An 8,420-nucleotide genomic window follows, 5' to 3' on the forward strand; every position below is an offset into this window, starting at 1 on the left:
CTTGCATGTGGGAAGGGAGGGGCAATGATCCCTTTCCGGCTTAACACATGAAAATCACAGGCGTTTAGAAAATGGAGATGTCCATTTCAATGGAATTACTACCAAGGAACAAACTATTAAGTGAGATGATCAGTACTATAGACATCTTAAGGGTTCTTTTTTTTAAAGATTTTTTTCAAAAGTTTATTTTGAGAGAGAGAGCATCAGTGGGGGATAGGCAGAGAGAGAAGGAGAGAGAATCCCAAGCAGGCTCTGTGCTGTCAGCGGGGACCCAGACACGGGGCTTAAACCCATGAACCGGGCGTGAGATCATGACCTGAGCTGAAATCAAGAGTCCGATGCTTAACTGACCGAGCCTCCCAAGCACCCCTTAAAGGTTATTTTCAATTAGCAATAATCGCACCTCGGCTAAACCTCATTGGCTACGAGACTGCCACTGTGCCAAGCTTAAAGGTTATTTTCAGAATGCTCTCTGAAATCCCAAGATCTTACCAGATCTTTGACCGGAAGTAATGTTCGCAAGGATGGTTTATGCTGTAGAAGAGAGTATCCACTTGCCTTCAGTGTGGGGGGCATACACGCGTTTCTCTACTCATTCTGACAAGCTGTCTCTCGCCTGCCGTTAGAAAAGCCTGCAGTTTTCAAGGCTAAGTGCTTGCACTCCGTCAGTGAACACCAAGCGGGGGGCGGAATGCAAACCAAGAAGATGAAAACTTAAAATATGATTGAAAAAAAGGGGAGAGGCGAATTAACAAAGGAGGGTGAGGATTGCAGTGTCTGCCTTTGGAACGTGCACCTGTTAGCTTCCGGAGGTCAGGTTTTGCTGTGGGGTTCGCAGCATCTCCGGGGAAGCACCATGGTTGTGACTCTTTTCCGATCCCAGCCTTGTAAACCAGAAAGGTTCACAGAGCCTGTGACAAACCAGAATATACGAGTCTTTAAGGATTTGTACTGGTGAGACGTCACAGCTTCTCTGTAGAAGCTGCTCCCCTGGTTACTCCCCTTTACAACAGGACACGCCTTCCATGGTTTGAACTTGACCCTTCCCCGCTGTGGCCAAAGCATATTCATCCTGTAGAGACACAGCAAGCGACCCCTCAGCATCCTTTTTTCAAAAAAAAATTTTTTTAAGTGATCCCTACACCCAACGTGGGGCTCGAACTCACAACCTCGAGATCAAGAGTCACACGCTCCACCGACCGAGCCAGCCAGGCGCCCCCACCCCCCACATCCTTTTGACAATAGACAAGCTTCTTCTCTCTGCTAATAAATTCCATTTCTATTCTCCAAGTGCTGTTCTGTGTCAGGCGTTGTAGGAAGTATTTTATCCGGTTTCACTTAACCCTTCGATAGACCTTTGGAGTGGTAGCATTATTCCCATTTTACTGATCAGGAGACTGAGGTTTAGAGAGATCAAGTGTTCTCCCCGAGGTCAAACTCCTGGTAAGAGCGGGAGGCCGAAATCACCCCATTTCCTCCGGGCTTCTGGTACCAGGCTATGGCCTCACCGCCTGGGCCTCGGTGGTCTGACGGCGGGGAGGTCGGAGAGGGGCCCCCGCTGCAGTCATTTCTCTGCAGTACTCGGGGTGTAAGCAACCATACCTCCCATGCGACCGCTAGGGAATCATCCTCTTCGCGTGGGCTCAGGCCTTCCTGTCCACGAAGCCACCCGCAGTGGGGAGCACACAGTGTGGCTACCGTGAACCTTCCTGGTCACCGGGATGTGGAAGTGACCCAAACAGACAAAACTCCCGGCCCGCAAAGGTGTCTGAGAGGGGGGAGGAACGACGAACACAAGTAAGTAAAGTGCATAAAGTGTACGTTAGGGTGCAATGAATCCTAAGGAGAAAAGCTTGGCTTGTGGTCAGTGGGGCGGTGGGGTCAGTGTGGCTGGAGCCATGAGGGGGGCGGGGGCAGTGTGTCTGGATCCGGTGAGTAGGGGAGCAGTGTGGCTGTTGGCAGTTGCGGGGGGGTGGTGAGTGGGGGCAGCAGGAATGAGGGCGGAAAGACAAGGGGTGCGGCCAGGAAGGGCGCTGGTCCCCCCTAAGGTCTCCAGCTTCCCTCTGCATGAAACGGAGGTGCGCTGGGTGATGGAATTTAACCAGATGGTTCGGGAAGCTTTGTGGAGGGTAGAATAGAGGAGACAAGCACAGAAGCAGCCGGGCCTGCCAAGAGGCTGTCGCGGTAACCCAAGCGAGGGGTGACAGTGGCTTGAACGAGGGTGGAGGCAGTGTAGATCTTGGATGTTCTGACGGTGTGGCCCGAGACATTTGCTAACAAATGGGTGTGTTGGGGGAGAAAAGAGAACAATCAAGGATCATATCAACATCTCTGGCCTGAGCGACGAGAACACTGTTGTCTCGAGCGAGCTGGGGAAGACGGCCGGAAGGGCCGTGAGCTCCGTGTGGGGCCTCGTTAACCTGCCGGTTACACAGCCAGGTGAGGACCCGGGAGCCGCTGGGTTGTGGGTATGCAGCTCAAGGGCAGGGTTCTCGCTGAAGGTAGCACATTTGTGGACCATCACACGCGGCTGACCTTGAACGACAACGGGGTTGGACTGTGCGGGCCTGCTTACCTGCGGATTTGTTTTCTGATAAATACAGCACAGCGAACGTGTTTTCTCTTCCTTAGAGGTTTTAGTTTTTTATTTTTACGTTCTTAAATTATTTATTTAGTTGGAGAGAGACACAGACAGCGCAAGGCAGGGAGGAACAGAGAGAGAGGGAGAGGGAGAATCCCAAGCAGGCTCTGCACTAACAGAACAGAGCCCGACGCGGGGCTCGAACTCACGGACTGTGAGATCATGACCTGAGCCGAAGTCGGACGCTTAACCCACTGGGCCACCCAGGCGCCCCTCCTTATGAGTTTTTAAATAACATTTTATTTTCTCTAGCTTCCTTTATTAGACGGATACAGTGCATAATACACATAACATACAAAATACGTGTTAATTGACTGTGTTATCAGTAGGGCTTCTGGTCATCAGTAAGCTGTTAGTAGTTATGTTTTCTGGGGCTCAAGAGTTATACCGGACTTTTGACTGTGTGGGCCTTGGTGCCCGTACACCCGTGTTGTTCAAGGGTCAATTGTAGTATTTAAAGTTTACTTATTTATTTTGCGAGAGCGAGTGGGGGAGGGGCAGAGAGAGAGAGAGAGAGAGAGAGAATCCCAAGCAGGCTCCACACAGTCAGTTCAGAGCCTGACATGGGGCTCGAACTCACGAACCACAAGATCGTGACCTGAGTGTCAATCAAGCACCGGGTGCTTAACTGACGGAGCCACCCAAGTGCCCCAACTGTACATAAGCCACTAGAGTGGATGAAACCCCCCCATGGGAGCAAGAGAGAAAAGGTCCAGAGATCGAGGCCTGCAGCACGCTGACACGTAAGGTCACAGAAGTGAAGAGGGACCCACAAGGGCATTGGGACACATGGCTGAGAAGTAGGGGTGAGCAGGACAGGAAAAGGAGCTTTAAGAAGCAGAGAACATGAGCTGTGTCACATATGGTGGAGGGGGTGACAAGACGGTTGGTGACCGCACCGCGGGTGGCCTCCGGGACTGCTCGGTGCAGGGAGGGGGCCCGGTTGCAGTCGATTCAAGAGAGAAGAGGAGAGAAACTTGGGTGGCAGAAGCGATGTGTACTCCATTCCTTCAGAAAGTTTGGTGGTAAAGGAAGATAAATCCGCTGGGAGCTGGAGGGGAGAGGAGGTGAAGAGATTTCTTTCCGTTTAAGACGGGAAAATAGACGGGCGCCTGGGTGGCTCCGTCGGTTAAGCATCCGACTTCGGCTCAGGTCATGGTCTCGCGGTTCGTGAATTCGAGCCCCGCGTCGGGCTCTCTCCCAGAACCCTGCTTCAGATCTTCTGTCTCCCTCTCTCTCTGCCCCTCCCCTGCTCACACTCTCTCTTTCTTTTTCAAAAATAAATAAACATTAAAAAAAAAAAAGATGAAGAAGTGTAGCGTGCTGTCCGTGGACAGGGATAACTGAGCAGAGAGAATGCGGTGGTGCAGGCGGGTGGCCGGGGCCGCTCAGCCCTTGCACCAGGGCCGCGGGCCCAGCAGCGAGCCCCTCCTGCAGGCTGGCGGGAATGTTGGGCCTGTGGGAGTTCTGGTCTCCCTGCTTCCATTTTCCCGCTGAAGGGGGAGCAAAGTTGCCGAGATGGGGAGGAGGCCTGAGGGGTTGGAGAGAGAAGGTTGGAGAGGTATGAGCTGGGGAGGGGGAGAGGGAGAGGGGAGACTAGACAAGTACGGGAGGCTTGGGGGGCGTCACTCGGGCCCCACTCGCTTTCGTCATGGCCAATTTCCAGGGCGCCGAGGACGGGACTCTGTGCTTTTCTCCAGCCGGGGCTGTGCGGGCCCAAGACTGGCCGAGTCCGTTTAACCAGGGCTGTGGTTTCATCCGGAGGCCTCGGGTCGAGAGGGGCAGGGAGCAGAGGGTGTCAGCAGGCCAGTGAGCACAGGGCTTAGTTACGGGACAAGGTGGGTGAGGAACCAGGAGAGGACAAGCGGAAACTGGGGGCGGACGGGAGGGGTGGGTTCCCGGTGGGGTCAGAGGGTCATCGGAATGTGTCACTGAGGAGTTAGCCGGACAGATGGAGTAGCCGGTCGGCGGTCTGAGAACGAGCTTCGGAGGCACTGCGGGTGTTGGTCACGACAGGGGTCGGCACGAGACCGGCTGCGGGCGGCTGAGACGGGAGGAGGGGAGGTCGAGGGCTGGGAGGCCAGGGTTGCCCAGGGCGCCGCTGGCCAGTGCTCCTCCGGCCACCGTGAACCCTCTGTGCTCGCGGTCCGTGGTAGGCACTGTGCTCTTGGCGCAAGGCCTGGGGAAGGGGCCTCGAGGGTGACCACAGGGAAGGAAGGGACAAGAGAGGGCAGAACACAGAGTCCCTTTTGCCCTGAGCCCCGCATTTAGGATTTTGTCCGCGTGACCGCGTCTCCCACTGTGCACCCACAGGCAAGAGGTGAATGATTCTGGAAGCGGGGGCCCATCGAGTCCAGGGGATGATGCCTTGGGGCGTGCGGCCTCGAGGCTGGAGGCCGTCCCCGCGGAGGGTCGCCGTGCGCACTCTCTTCGCCCTCCCAGGCGGTGGCTGGGTTTGATTTTACACCACCCCCTGCAGCTGTGAGCAGACAGGAGCACATCCTGCTCCAGGAAGGCCGGTGTGGGGGGCAGGCCGTGTGCGTATCTTGGGGGACGGGGTCAGCGGGTGAGAATAGCAGAGGTGAGCTTCCCGTGTGCACCGGCCCCCTCCCTTCACGGGGGTGTCCTCGGTGCCTGGCCCTCTTGGGGGGGGGGGCCCGCGGACCCAGGCAAGGCCGCCCCCTGCCTGACAGTGCGCTTGGTGGCCCTGGGCCACGCGGCCGGCTCCGCGAGTCTCCGTGCTCCCTGCTCTCTCCCTGGAGAGAACCCCTCTGTGCTCTCTGGGTCTCTCGGCATCTCAGCTCCCAGGCAGGTGGGGGCCGGCGAGCTGCTGAGGGGTTAGATCTACTCGGCTTGGTTCCAGGAGGTGTGGGGCCTTGGGAGGTCACGTCCGCGCTCTGATGCCTCCGTTTCCCAACCTGTAGAATGGGCACTAATTTGTATTCCGTAAAGTTGCTAAGATGCTCCAATGAGGTAATTAGGAAACTGCGCTGTAAACTGTAAGCCTCTAAAAACAGTGACTTTTGAATGTTATCCTTGCAGAAATAACAGCCAATGGAGGGAGAGACAACAGTGAGCAAGAATTGTATCCTGCGTGGAAGGAAGCCCTAAATAATGTCAGTCGCAGAGGAGCCGGCCAGCCTAGACCAGATCCCCATAAAAATCAAACTGCAAAGAAATACAGAAGAGAAGTTAAAGTTCAAGGCTGAAGAGCCATGTTTTTCTGTTGCCCCTGTGGGAGGGGAGTGATTCTTTTAGTGTGGGAATAGGGCATATAACTGCATCTTTCCCAATCAAAGCCTTTTGATGATTCATGGGCAATGACTCACATATGAAAATTCTCACTAGGGTATTACTAATAGTTTGTGTTCCTTAAAAAGGAGATAACATGAAGCAGAGGAATTACATAATTATTTCCTTTTCAGCCTTGGGTTTATCCGACGTGAAAATTTCAGGGAGAGGAACTTTCTCTCCTTCCTGCAACAAAAAGAAAAATCTCATTACCTTCTTCAGTAATCGCGTTTTCAACATACTTGTTAAAGTCAACCTCAGTGCTGTTCTCGTCACACTTTGCAAACCACCGTGTAAGAAATGAATTTTTCCCAGGCTAGGAAGAAGGTTACATGGATGGGGACCCTCTCCTCAAGATTTCTTCACTGTCAATAGCTATTGCAAAGTCCACTTATTATGTCTCTCTGAATTGCGTTTGTCATTTTGTTTTTTTTTTTTAATTTTTTTTTAACGTTTATTTATTTTTGAGACAGAGAGAGACAGAGCATGAACGGGGGAGGGGCAGAGAGAGAGGGAGACACAGAATCGGAAACAGGCTCCAGGCTCCGAGCCATCAGCTCAGAGCCCGATGTGGGGCTCGAACTCACGGACCGCGAGATCGTGACCTGGCTGAAGTCGGACGCTTAACCGACTGCGCCACCCAGGCGCCCCGCGTTTGTCATTTTGAATCATGTTTATCAAGATTTCAAAATCCATCACTTCATCAAAATGCAATTAAGTAGACTACCTCCCTACCACTCATTCCTGTCATTAAAAGGATCGATCAAATGTAATAAAAACCTCAAGCCAGCCATGCTAGAGTGATTTTAAAATAAATTGCATTTGTTCCGTTTTATTAAAGACTTAGGCATACCTAATCACAAACACTCTAATTCTGGTAGATTCCAGACCTATTGATTTGAACCCTGTCTCGATTCTACTGAAGTGTGTCCTATTGAACGTAGAACTTCAAACGTCCTGAAGTATAAAGGAGTTTGTGCACTATTTTATTTTATTTTTTAAAATGTTGATTTATTTATTCTGAGAGAGAGATAGAGAGCGAGCAGGGGAGGGGCAGAGAGAGAGGGAGACAGAGAATCCCAAGCAGGCACCGTGCTGTCAGTGCAGAGCCTAACGTGGGACTTGAACTCACCAACTGTAAGATCGTGACCTGAACCGAAACCAAGAGTCGGAGGCTTAACACACGAGCCACCCGGGCGCCCTAATTCGTGCACTATTTTAGTTCAACTGTCTTGATTTCCTTGGACCAGGTCTACGCTGACTTCACGGGATATTGAAATTAATGGCAACAATGGTGACGAATAGATGCTATTCATCTGAATGGCTGCGGTGGCTTAGGAACTTTGCATATATGCATTTAAATCCATCCCACACACTGCAGGTTTGAGGAAATGGCCTCGAAGAGGTTAAATGATGTGCCGAAGGTCACTTAGCGGGTGGCTGAGCCGCAGTCCCAAATCAGGTCACCCGCTTTCCAGCATTGATGGGATGCCTACTTAATAGTCTACCAAATGAAAGGATAAACTTAATTGGAAGGATTTTAACAAGGCACTTGATTCCGGCCAAAATGTTAATGTGGAGGCCAAAGACTTCAGGTCAGCACTAGAGAGAACAAGAATGAGCAGGGGAGGGGCAGAGAGAGAGGGAGACACAGAACCCGAAGCAGGCTCCGGGCTCCGAGCTGTCAGCACAGAGCCCGACGCGGGGATCGGACGCGGGGACCCCGAGATCACGACCCGAGCTGCAGTTGGACACTCAACCGACTGAGCCACCCAGGCGCCCCTAACCCGTCAATTTCTACTTTACAGGGTGTCTGGGAATTCAACTCTCAAAGAATATGCACTTGGAAGAATTAAGAGGGAAAAGAAATGTCTTTAGACGGTACACCTTCAAAAAATTATCCAAAGCTCCCTTTGCACGATGAGATCTCCCCCACTCCCCTGCCCCCCCCGCCCCCCCCCCCCCCCCCGCCAAGAGCCAGATATGAATCGGGTTTGAGATCAATTTCTTTCTGCCCAGAAATTTCAAAGCAACAATGATCTCTCAGAAGGAGACTCAGGGAGAGCAGGACAGCAGCAAAAATGGAAGAAAACTGGGCGACGAGGTTCCTGCATGGTGTCACTTCAACCCGGTCAGCTTTGTTGACGTTTTCCAGCTGTGGCCCCCGCTGGGATCAGCCTGGACTCCTGTGCTTCCGGACGTGGTGGGAGCGTCCCCCGGTTGGGGCCAGATGTTGGGGCCCCATGTAAGGCACAAAAGACGCAACTCGATGTAAGTGGGCTTTCGTGTAAGGGAATCAAAACAGGGGCCATATCATTCTGCTCCCAAGCCAGGCATCTTGAGAGACTGAAAGATAGGAGCCAAGGAAACACAGTTTTTTGGAAGGAATTTATAGCAGGATTATCTTCTAAGACATTTCAGTAGATGTTTCCAGTAGGATAGATACTCACAAAACGCCCCTCCCCCTCGCCTCCTGCCCACCTTATTT

The 8,420-nt window shown here is 52.6% G+C and overlaps 1 pseudogene; it reads right to left on the reverse strand.

The window, feature by feature from the left end:
- Window positions 1–320: 320 nt before the first annotated feature.
- Window positions 321–448, reverse strand: LOC115505772 (annotated as a pseudogene).
- Window positions 449–8,420: the final 7,972 nt, after the last annotated feature.

This window comes from Lynx canadensis, chromosome F1 (assembly GCF_007474595.2).
Source record: "Lynx canadensis isolate LIC74 chromosome F1, mLynCan4.pri.v2, whole genome shotgun sequence".
NCBI lineage: Eukaryota > Metazoa > Chordata > Mammalia > Carnivora > Felidae > Lynx > Lynx canadensis.